At 37.8% G+C, this 12,686-nt stretch overlaps 1 long non-coding RNA gene across 1 annotated transcript in view; it reads right to left on the bottom strand.

The window, feature by feature from the left end:
- Positions 1 to 2,734: 2,734 nt before the first annotated feature.
- The window catches only part of LOC121076169, a 96,095-nt gene continuing 86,143 nt past the window's right edge, over positions 2,735 to 12,686 (bottom strand). The window contains exons 6-8 of the long non-coding RNA XR_005823372.1: positions 6,609 to 6,758; positions 5,603 to 5,678; positions 2,735 to 3,764 (exon numbers count right to left, since the gene is read on the bottom strand). This is a non-coding gene — a long non-coding RNA (uncharacterized LOC121076169). The remainder of the gene's footprint in view (positions 3,765 to 5,602; positions 5,679 to 6,608; positions 6,759 to 12,686) is intronic.

Consider the following 12,686-nt stretch of genomic DNA (forward strand, 5'->3'; position numbering starts at 1 on the left):
TACTTAAGCTGTGCTGCCAGTATAGCTACTCCATGCTATGTCGATGATTTCCAAAGTCCTGTTAAAGGTCTTATCAGGCTACTCCGATAAGCAATCTTTTAAAATATTACGTGAAAGAAGTATGTAAAGATTCAGACTGCAATATTTTACTACTTAGAAAACAAAAGACAGAAAATGCAAATATAACTGGCTCCCTGAATACAACTAAACTTATTTAACTTATTGAGACAGATGCTACAATATGACCTTTACAAATAATAATAAAAAAACATGGAAAAATTCACAGTAACAGATTACAATTTTCCTGCTACTTCACCTCCTTCAGGGTATGTGCTTTTGGATTCTTTTCGAAGAGAAGGATTTTCCATCCAAATCTTTCAGAATTGTCCAAATAGGAAAAAAATATTCAAAATTGCTTTTCTTTTTCTCTTTTTTTCTTGGCAATATAAGCTATTGAATTCTTCTACTGACTTTCCAAAGCCCTCACAAAAATTCTGTTTGTGTAAAAAGTTACTTGTCAAAAAACAAAAACCAAAAAAAATATCTTTCTTCTCTCTCTCTTTTTTTTCCTAAGCAGTAATTACCAAAAATATAATAAGCAAAACTAAACTAAAAATGAAGAATTTAAAATAATTTGTCTATCCGGACTACTTTATGGTCAGGAAAAATGGGCAGTAAAAGCTCAGCTATTCACTCTGTACACAAAAATAAGCATAAACCATCAAACTTCTCAGAAGGTAATTTGGTAACTCCGCTTACAAAGAGGAAAGCAGAAAAGAGCACTAAGACTGCAGGAAAGATTCTTTCTTTATGGTGTAGTGACAACCTTGTAACTTCTCCATTATGATGAGAATCACAGCATAAAGATTGCATTATCATCTGTGGTTAACTGTCAAATGCATTTTAATGCTTTATTTGGGAGAGCTAAGTTAAAAACAAAACAATCCTCCTCTTCTTAATCTATCCATCTTTGAGAACGCAAATACAGCTCATACTTGTGTGTCAGTGTGGGGAGTTAACTGTATTCTTTCAGCTTCATGTAAATTCCTGAAGATCAGAGAGCTGAGTAAACAATATTTTGATGTAAACAGATTATCAACATGAGAGGAATGACCGTCTGGTCACCCGTGGGGGTTTATTCACTTAACACTTCCACCCCATAAAGACAATTGTGTGCAATCAATGCATATAGGGCCTTTCACTGGGTTGCTAAGCGATACGTAGTGTCAACAGAAAAATGTGTGATGTACAGAAGGGCTGCTGAACAGCCAAGAGAAAACAACACACATGGATGATATTTTAAACTTAATTCAGTGCGTTATGAAGATTGTGACAGGCACAGTGGCTGACCAGAAAGCACTTCAAAAATTTGACGTTATAAAGTTGGATCTCCCATGTGTGTAAAGAGTTTAATTTGGTAACAAGTGAATCACAGTGCAGAACAGTAGCTGGTTCAAATAGGAAAAGCCAACCCAGCAGGGAAGCACTGAATATTCATTCATTGGAAGGCACAGCAGTCATTTTACAATCCAGGCTTCAATATATGAGCAGATCGTTTGTCTAAGATTGTATATGCATTCTCTCATTTTCCTCATCTCTGGAAACTATTTTAGTAAAAGCCCAGAAGCTGTTTTCAACAGTTACTTCAGAAATTCTAAAGAAAGGGAAGAAAGTTGAATGGCATCACATTGCCCCATACAACCATGAAAACCTGTTTTGTGGGACATTCTTGAAACCAACCCAGAAAGAAACCCTTAAGAGGTTTTGTATTTATTTACCCATTCTCTCCCTACCACCCACTTGATAGGTTTTATATTCAAATGCAAAATATATCTGCCTTTGTTCTAAGGATTCAATCTGATTTTGGTTTGATTTACAGAACAATCCTGAGAAATCCAATCTTTTGCCAAATTTTATTTTCTAATAGCTGCATGCAGTACACAGAAAACTTAGAATCCTCAAAGCTTTTCTAAATTGTGGTCAGTGATATTTCAGCTTACTGCCACGTTCAAAGGGTCCACAGAGACCTCAAAGCTTTCACCAAACATATCACTCACGGGATCATTAATGCTATTTTCTACAAAACAAATTTCCCAAACTTGTAAAGTGATTTTCTTACAAGATGTTAGTGAATTCTGTACTGTTCAGGTTGCTGCTCGCAATATACAGGCAACGTGAGTCTCTGGAGACAAGAATGGTTTTGAGTGGATTAACTATAGTTCAGTCACATGCAGCAAACAAGTCTAGCCAAGTTTGTAAATCCCTGCAGTTTCAATTTTTTATTAATTTCAAAAGGTTTTTTTTTGTTGTTGTTGTTGTGTTTTTTTTTTTTCTACAAAGAGATTTGCAGTTAAAATATTTTGGGAGGATTTTACATAAGGATGAAAACATTGTACAGAGCACCTTCTTCTGAAATGCTGCTGAGGTTCAGTTGAATGAGATTGTTACCAGAGCTTCTGAGCACCAGGTGATCGGATGGTGACCTGCTCAGGGGACTAAACTCCCCAGATGCCTTTGCAGACTTCAGCCCAGTACACACAAATCAATACCAGCTCTAAATATGCACAAAGTTCCTCTGAATGCAACGGGGTAAGTTGAGCTCACATAGAAACATTTTAGGCGTTGTTGCTAAAAGCTGTTGAAGATTATATGCTTCTTAGTTGGATAACACCTAGCAGGTAGGTGCGTACCATATTTATTTTATGAAAAGGCATAAATCAGAGCTGGTCTCTGCCCTGAAGAGGTTGCAAGTTAATTAGGCAAGTCAAACGAGAAAAGGGTGTAACAACCAGAGGATTCAGTATTCTGATTCAGCATTCTTTAAAGAAAATATGGATAAGTCCTTCCACTGGAAGGCAGTGCTGCATAATAATGGATAGGAAAAAAAAAAGGATAATAATGTTTAGGATCATTTTGGTAAATCAACTCCTAAACCAAGTAAGTTGCTAGATTTCTAAATCAAAGATATACAAGTCAGTAAAGATTTTGGAAATCTATCTCTGAGGAGCATAGCTGAGTACATTACAGTTCTGAAGATTGTAAAAATGAAGTTCCTTAAACAATCAGCTTGTAGCTGAATTTAAATTAATAGGTTGGATCTGACCTTTAAATAAAATAAACTCATAGATCATTCTTTATTTTAATACAAATATCTAATTATCAACCTCAAAATGATCCAATAACTTATCAATAATAATAAAATTCAACCCCTGAGTGAAGAACCGACTTATTTTCATCCTTGAAGAATGATCACGTTGCCTGGAAAATAAGTTTAAAAAGATGTGGCTTCTACATAAGGAACCCCTCATTCTGGTCAGAGCAGCTCTGTACAAATGCTGAAATTAGAATATCCAGCTCATGTCCTCCAGAAAACCTCCTGACTAAACAACCAACCAACTCCTACCAGCTACCATATGCTGTGTTATTTTTGCGACAATAATTCTGAAGAGCAAACAGGAAAGCACAAATATAGCTAAGCTTCCATGGCATTCCCAGCAGTCACCTCAACATAGCAAGTAGAGCACTGCTCCATAGAAAGAGTATATATGATTGAACACAGATTCAGCTGATAAAGTTGCATCCAGTACATGCAAAAGTCTTAAAGGCTGGCAGCAAAGTAAATTCTTCCAAGGGACTGGAAAATTCTTGTATTACCTGGAGCTGTGTAAGCAGTGTGAAACACCAGGCTGGATTTTGCTGCTCCCAGCCTCCTTGGACTGTCTGACAGGGAGACAACATAGGATCCTACCTCTTTATGTCCATTCCTGTACAGTAATAAGTTGTAAATCATAGTTACCAGAGGAGATTGCTATGAGTTACATCAGGACAGCAATAATTTATGAATAAATTACCTATACCTTTAGCTCAAAATAAGTTAGGACAAAATAGTTTTCCTTGGTTAACTACATTATTCCATGCAATTTTAGAAAAAAATTATCTGCTTACTTATTTATCACTGTCACATTTTCGACCAGAACATCCTTCTGCTGGGAAGTGTGCATCAAAGAGTTGTCTCACCAGACAACTCTTTTAGTCTTGGACCAGAGTATGTAAAGATACGTGTGCACATGTGTACACATACAATCTACTTGATAACAGTAGATTGCTCAGAGAGCAATGAGAGCTGAGCTCTGCTCCAGCCTCATTCCTGAATCCTGTTATTTTAAACATTGTGTTTACTCTAAATTTCACGTTTCCATCTTTCTAGATGCTGTGTTAGAGAGTAACTTGAACAATAGAAGGGAAGGACTCATTCTGCACTAAGCCGTGAAACACACCACAGAGAAGGCACGTGATTTATTTGCAGAGGAATGCTGGGAGGGGTAGGACTCTCATCACATGTTCCCTGAGCTGCAGGAACAGAGGGACTTCTCGACTGGCAGAGGAGGGGATTATACCATGGAGATGCCATGTGAAGCCACAAATGTTGGATAAAAATTGTTTCTCATGTTTTGAATTAATCACCCCAATGTGGAATAAACATTATTCAGTTAAAAAATATACTCTTTCTAGGCAAAATACTTCATTTCTTTAAACCACATCTGAACATGCTCAACTATTATTTTCCTCTCCCGTAGTTTTTGCTGTTTTGTCATTGTAAGGGAAGAGGAAAGAAGTCTGAAATGGACACTTTTTCAAAACTTCTGAGAAAAAAGGACACTTGACGAATTTTATTCACTAAACATATTACTTGCTATTCAATCAGTTTTAACCACTGCCCAAATCCTATATCTGATATTTTTTACAAAAGCAAACTTGTTTCTAGTGGTAGACAAGATAATGTGTTTAATGCAGAAGTAGAGACTCAGCCAACTTTTATGTATTTTTGTTTGTTTGTTTGAAAAGAAGCATATGGTCCTGACAGCAGCCCTGATGCACATCAGCTCTTACTGAGCTCCCAAAAGTATACTTCATTTCATATTATACAGCAACCTAAGGACTTGATTCTGCTTTTATCAGCAGATGCTTTTCTTTTGGTTAAAACAAAACTAAAATGGCTCCAAATTGGTCCAGAGTTACAAATTTATTTGGTCTTTCCTTTCTTGAGGTCAGCAGGTTGCTACTCTGAACACCTAAGTGTAGGTAGTTGCATACTGAGATAGCAATTCATGCAGGCTTTAAGTGGGAGACTGCACTGTATTATTCCAAGTTGATCTCAGCAATAACATATATAGTACCACCCCTCACTACCACCACCCCAAACCAGAACACAAAGAAAGAATGAGAAATATTCATATGTAAAAATCTCTAGAGGTTCATTCCAAGCAGCTTGTTCCTTCTAACACAGACCAGCTCTGATACAGCCTTAGGATCCCAAAGAGCAAAAGCTAAGCTGCAGGTCTCATTGTTCACCTGGAAAGGCTGCCTGGTGCTCTGGCTGTGGCAGCAGCTCTGCCCCCATGCTGTAACACACGCAAGGCCTCACCAGCACCCAGATCGCTGCGCTTCAAACAAGCTCAGTCAAGGCTGCAGACTGCTTGCAGAGCAGAGAATGGTTCTTAGCACCACTGCAGCCAAGCAGGTTGGTTTAGTAGGCAAGATTAGACTCAACTCCTCCACACATCCCCCTCCATCCTCCTAACATACAAACCAAAAGGCTTACCGCAGCTGTAGGAGATTTCCCAAGCCCACACAGAGCAACAGGAACTTTGACACCCTAGCTGCTTGGAGGACATTTCCTAGGAAGACAAAAAGAGGTTTTCAACTACTTCCACAGACCAGGAATTCAGCAATAAAATGATAATTTGACCTTAAAGCACTGATGAAATTAAGTTCAGACTAGCTAAAATACCAGGCCAAACTTATTAACATCTCTAGACAAGAGACAAGACTTAAGTTTGCCATATATGAACAGGTAGTTCGAAAAGCTGAAGTGAGTGAAAGCCTTGGACGCTGTAACTGCCATTAGGTTCATGTTAGACACTAATCAGTGACTGCCTGAGTGGAAGTGTCTCAGGGGAACATTTGGGAAGCTCCAGATTACAGCAACCAGTCCTGGTGAAATCCATCCACAAAACATTCTCAAACCCTCCGTCACTGGAAACAAATGAAATGGTTGCTACTAATTTCTGAGTCTATGGACAGAAGAAAGGACTGTACAAGTATGTTTCAACAATACCGAAAAGCTTTTCCATATAAAGTAGCCAATTTACTGTTATGGTTACACTTAAGTCAATTAAAATGTTTTATTTGCAAGGATTTGAATCTCTTACCTTCATTAACATTTAGCAGTAAATGGGAGAAAAAAGGTAAATAAAATATTATCTGGCTTTTTAAAGGTCATTCCAGCTTGATCACTATAAAAAGCTAGCTAGGAACACAGAATATGCTCCTTTGTATGGATTTAATACAACTAGCCAGAGCAGAACAGTATCAGGAAAGGACAGCAAACAAAAAGTCAGAGGCTGAGGAGTCTGTAATGCCGATGCTTAATACATGCTTAATTACAGTCACCTTTTGTTCATCTGACTTGCAATAATTTTCTTTTTCTCCTTAAACCTCCCATCATAAATCACCTTCATCACAAAGCATTGAACTGATGCACCTATTCTTAGCACCTGCTCTTAAACAACCCTAGGCTAGCAATCCAAACTGACAAAATTACATACCTAATACTTTGCATGCCTTTCCCAACGGAATAGTTGGCCAGGTTCTGGAATCTGGTCCTACACGGGCTGGAGAGTGCTCAGAAGGGCAACCCCTCCATCGTAATTAGGGAGTTATTGCAGAGCCTTACTTCAGGAGCTTTCAGATTGTTGCTTATTAAAAAAATAACATGATATTTAAAATTCACTGTCACAAACTTTCTTTTAAACAAAGATTTTTAACATTTGTAAATAGATGCAAAACTAATGATGCAAGAAGACAATGTGTTCTTAATATAAAAACAGGCTACACTGGAAAAGTAAGAAATATTTGTGCTCCTACAGGCAAACATCTATTCAAACACAGTTCACATTAAGCACGCTTTTCTTTGATTTTCCATTTTACTACATCCCTGGCTGCTGACACTAAAAGGAAGAGAGAAATTCCCCACCAACCGTAGAATTACCATAGCAAAATGCTACTCAGTAGAACATACTGAGTTATCTTCCACCATATCAATGTCCTTGGCAAACAGATTATCTGCAATGCAAATCTACAAATAAAAGCCTACAACACAGCAATTCTTGTCTAACACAGGAGTTCAAATGAAATGCAGTTAGTGAGTTCTAATGCTGCAAATATCCATTCTGAAAGTACATTGAAAACTAATCTCCCCATTCCTATGGCCAGTGAAAAGTACTGCCTTATGAACCTTAAAACTACAGCATCTGAGAGACTTTCATGAAGAATCAACATGATCAGTAAAGAATCCTACAAGCAACTGAACATCCCAAATCACACTGACCCAAGGAAGGCAAGCTGAAATGAAATCCCCAGAGATCCAAGGAAGGTGCAGACTAACTGAATTTACAAAAGAGCGTATACTGAAGTTTTATACTGAGTATTTTGCTATGGACAAATTGCTCTGTCCAAATTAAGTTTTCATAACCACAAGATTTTGAACAGGATTCCCTTCATCGCCAAGAAAACTTAAAACTCCAGCAAAGGTTAAATACTTTAAGTTTTTTTCAGTGGATACTTCACACAGTTTTACTGGTCAGCCACTATACTGTACGTATGTAATAATGTGTATGAAATTATATAAAAAATAATGTATTAGAATATAATTTTAATATTCTTACTTTATTTCTTCTCCTTGATTATCTTTTCTTCACGGGTGTTACAACCTCTGTGTATTTTATTAGGAAAGAAAAACAGTGCTGTGCAGGAAATATGTGCCATCTCATGTTCATCTGAATTCCCTTGCTCTCTTCCACCAGAATATGTATGTGGGTCATTAATGACTTGACTTTTATATTTGGAGCATAACACAGGTGCTCTATCTATCTATGGATAGTTATCTATGCTGATAATAATGGCAGCATTTCAATGCCTTCTGTGTAAAATCCATAGTGTCATTTCACTCCCTAAAAGAACGTTTTTACACAGCTTTTACAGAACTTTTTTTCTTTTGAAAAATTAGTCCAATTATTTCAGTAGCCCAATAACATTTCATAAGGTTATGTCAAGCTTGTAAAATTGATCTGTCCAGCACACATTAACAACTTAGATTTTTGAACATCTTAGTGAGGATGAGGGTAATTAAACACTGCCACAACTACAACAACACTGCAACAACTACTACAACACTGAAATGAAGCAAAATAAGACTCTGAGGACAATCAGGCAAGAAAGCTCTCAGTTAGTTCCATCGAAAGCCTTTCTAAAACTGTATTTCTCTAGCAGCTGGTTAGAAAATGTTTATCCAAGAGGACTTGTAAGGACTGCTTTGGGCAAGGTTGGCCATTATCTTGAGCCTACTTTTTTGGCAGAGTAGGCAGCACAAAATATTTTTTTTTCCTTTCTACTTATGGAACATAAGGCATAAAGGAAATCCGGAGGTGAGATTTTAGGAATAGGAGCAGCAGCTGGTAAAGAACTTGCATTCTCTTCAGAATGTAGTTTTCTGTATGACCCTATAACCAAGTAACAGGAAGAGTAACAGCACACAAGTGTGGTAATCAAGCCTTTCTGGGTTTTGATGTGGAAATGATATTTTCAGGCTAATCATTATTTCCTTTCCATGTATAAATTCATTTCTGTCTAACACTGGAAAAGCCTGGACCAAAGGAAATACAGTTAACATTAAATAAATGAAATAGCTGGGAGCAGCATCATACCACATCCGAATGTGTTCAGCATTCACTCACAAAATCTCATGCACGCATGTGATGCAGGTAGGAGGATCCCTGGCTCTAACACTCCTGCTGTGTTTGCCAGCCTGCAGTGTCTTACACGCAAAGAGGTGAAAAACCTGGAGCTCCATTTTTCTCGCTCACGCAGATAACCATGATGGAGCACTGACAAGTTCTGAATTCAAATCACACACACACACTAATAGAGACTTAAGGGACAAGTATGTACAACAATATTTTTCACTGCAGCTATTTGGACTCATGGCCTAGTTTAATAAGCCTGCATGCATCCTTCCCCTGTACGAGCATGCAGAGTATGCACAATCACCTTATGCTTCGGTACACAGAGAGATCTGTTTATGTTGGCTCAGAAAGCAACTCTTCCAAAGCCAAATCCAGAATTCTGAGCACCACTCAGAAACAGCAAAGACAGACCTTTCTGGCACAGAAACATCTGCAAACACATTTCATACTGAACGTGGGAAGGTTTGCACAGCCCTTAGGAAGCATTTTCTACTCTTTAATTTGAGGAACCCTTTCTCTAGAGTTTTGCTATTAAAGGAACCGATTCCCAACTTTCATGTGCTATGTCTTTAACAAGATGGGCCTAATCAAGTCTTCAAACATAAGAAAGATCAAAGACTGTATCTGTAATAAACCAAACGATATGTATCTGGCATGAATTGACAAGGCTGCATGGCTTCAGTTGTTCAGTTTCATTATTACTAACATTTATCATACAAAGTCTGGATGGCATACTAGAAGTTCGCTAACTTTCTAGCAAAAATATTGTCAAACAGTAATAACACTTGACTTGACCTCAGTTTTACCTTCTTAATACCTGCAGTGATCTGCAAGCTCAAACAACGCAGCAGCACTTAGGAAAAAAATTAAGCCTGTCATTAGCACACAGTAAATTTGAAGAACAATAATTTTAGGGTAAAAACCTTAACTATTCATCGACACTAACACAACATTGAAGCTCTCTTGATGAAGCCTTTCAAGTGCCTTCTGACCATCAGTTAAGCCTGCCTCCCTTCCCTTGAGGTATGTCACAGTTATTGGGGCCATTTTCTAGATACATCTGTCTAGGGTTTGAACTTAATTGAGCCCAATATTAGCTCAGAGATCTGGTTCTCCTCTGCTCTAACTAATCAGCAATGCTGTTTCCCAATTAAAGAAGCCTCACAATCTCTTGCTTTGCTTGACATATACAGTCTCAGTAATTTTATTCTTTCCTTTTCTTCTAGTAATTTCCCTGTCTGTGCTTGTGAAACAGTTCTGTGGACTTGCAGCACACGGAGTAGAGGCAAAAGTCATCAATTTTGCTTAAATTGTAGTGAATGGTTGTAAAGTAGGTCAAATTTAAAAATCCTTAATCAGACTGATAATTACTAGAGTCCATGTGTATTTACTGGGGAAAAACAAACAAAAAAACCCACATTGTTCTTTCAAAGGGGGAGAGGGAAAAGGAGGGGGAGAAGGGTAGGGAGAGGTCACACTTTACTATCATAATGATTTGCAAAATTTGAGTCTAGATTTGGCACAATTGCATTTTATATTTAAGGTCATCCTAGAAGACCGAGGTTATTTCTAGAAGTCTTTCACTGAAAATATGGCACCATTTCTCCTCCCATCATAATACAAATCAGTGTCTACTATGTTCTTGTGACTAATGGTGTTAACAGGACAGTCTACTTCGTGAACCTAGGCCTTCCTTTGAAAACAGAAAGAACATGAGGAAAAATAAAACCGCTTACATCCTCAACAGTCTAATTCTCACATTACAGGAGGATAAAATGCTGAAAGTCCTGCAGAGCTGAAAAGTGACCCTGCAGATTCCTCTAGATGACAGTATTATAACTACCTCTTGGTCAGCAATGGTTTTCATCTTCTTATCTAACACTAGAGAGCAACTCTAGAGATAGAAGCCTTGCTGATTCGAGAATTATAAACCAACTTACAGCATGCATCAAATACACGGTTTGTGATCTGCATTTTGCATACCATTCATTACAACCTCGGTATCAGACAATTAAATGCTAGGATTAAGAAAGTGCATCCAAGTTAAAAACTAATAGCAAATGATTCCAGAGTTCCAGCATTTAAGGATCTTTTGAGCTTTCACAGAAGGAAACAAAGATTTCAGTATGTGGCTTAGTAGTATCTTTGCATTTCACGTGTGTCACCTATTCTGATAGCTCTAATAACAGTCTCCGGTGCTATTTCAGCATAGCAAGCCTTTTCTTAGATAAAATAACAAGGTTACTACTTCATCCCCCATACTGTACAACCGCACAACCATTTGTTAGGTCCTGCCTTAAAGCCAATTCAAACCTTTTCTATGATCTCTCTTCAGAAGTGTCAAAGTCCTAGCAACCTAACTTTCTGCAGATTCTTTTAACAGTGTATTTTGCCTTCCATGACAAAATAACTGTCTACAGGTTGTAAGAGCCTTTGCACCTCAAATGTACCATACCTGACCTGCTAATTATCTGACAAAAGCATGGATTGGACAGAAATCAAACTGTCAAAGGGAATCGATCTAATCTCTTATTTTCTAATTTCTTACTGTGTGTGTCACATACATCAAGACATATCTTGTTCTGGGATATCACACAATGCTGGCACACAGGAGCATTTCAATGTGAAGCCTCAGAAAGACTTTAAAAGCTTTTTATGCTGGACAGTGAATGAGAATAATTCAATAGAAATTTACTGGAACAGATATACACAGTGTTTTCACAGATGTCCTGGTATGTCTGTAGCAGTGATTATTCCATTATTTGTCTATTTGCTTTTCCTTTCACACTACAGTTCCTTTTCAACCCTCAGTAAGAACAGGCACAGACATTTCTTTTTATTTACTTATTAATAGCTCACAGAGACAGCAGCCAGAAATGGAGCCTAGCAGCCCCCAGGACACTGCAGTCACCATTCCAGTGGGCTTAGTCCATAAGGCAACAGAACTGGGAAGGAAAATGGAATAACAGAAATGAGCTTGTGCTTTATCACAGATGAACTAGAAGTAATTACCAGCCAATTTTTTGCCACTTCAGTAACAGATGACAAGAGAAACCTGCCAGCACTGAGGACTCGAGGGAGAGAGGGAACAGAGCAGGAATGGAGCGGAAACAGACCAACACAGAGTTACAAGGCAGTCGAAAATCCTCATACAAAATCTTCTCTAGCACTCTAAGCAAAGGATTCCACCATGCCTACTCTTTAGCCTTTTGACAGAGTAAGACTGTACATTTCAGAAAACAAAGAAAGCTCCAAACTCCTCCTGAGCTGGAAGATGGTCCCAGACTCTATTTTGGACTAAAAGGGAAACATAAATGAATCGATTTCTTTAGACATATAACTATAAATGTTTACAAACAGAGTTAGATACATGAATGTAAACTAAAGCAATATAACCTGAAATAAAAACACCATGATTATGAAATAATGCAGTTTCATTTTCTCTTGAAGAATCACTTTGTGTTATGTTACAGACAAGTATATCTAAAGATATTTAACAATTTAATTTTGAACCACAACTGCCCTGGGGATCTCAGATCATGAGGGACAGTGATAGAGCAAGTATGAAATACAAATGTTCAAAAGGGCAGAGGTCTCTGTGTCTGGTTTGGAACCGTAGAAGTCTTTAATAAAGAAGCAGTGAGTCAGATTTTTTTAAAGGTATTTAGGTGATAAAAACTTAGTTATACAACTAATGGACTTTCAAAAATGCCTATATACCCAGCAACTTTAAAAATCAACAGAGCATCTTCCTTACTGTATGGCCAATGCAACCCCCCCAGCATCTCCCAGGAGTCCCCCTGTGGTAAATCACTGGGATGAGGCCTTTCTGAGGAACCTGGCTAACAGTCCAGACTGTTTTGTGGCAGATAGGCTACAAAT

Source organism: Cygnus olor, chromosome 11 (genome assembly GCF_009769625.2).
Source record: "Cygnus olor isolate bCygOlo1 chromosome 11, bCygOlo1.pri.v2, whole genome shotgun sequence".
NCBI lineage: Eukaryota > Metazoa > Chordata > Aves > Anseriformes > Anatidae > Cygnus > Cygnus olor.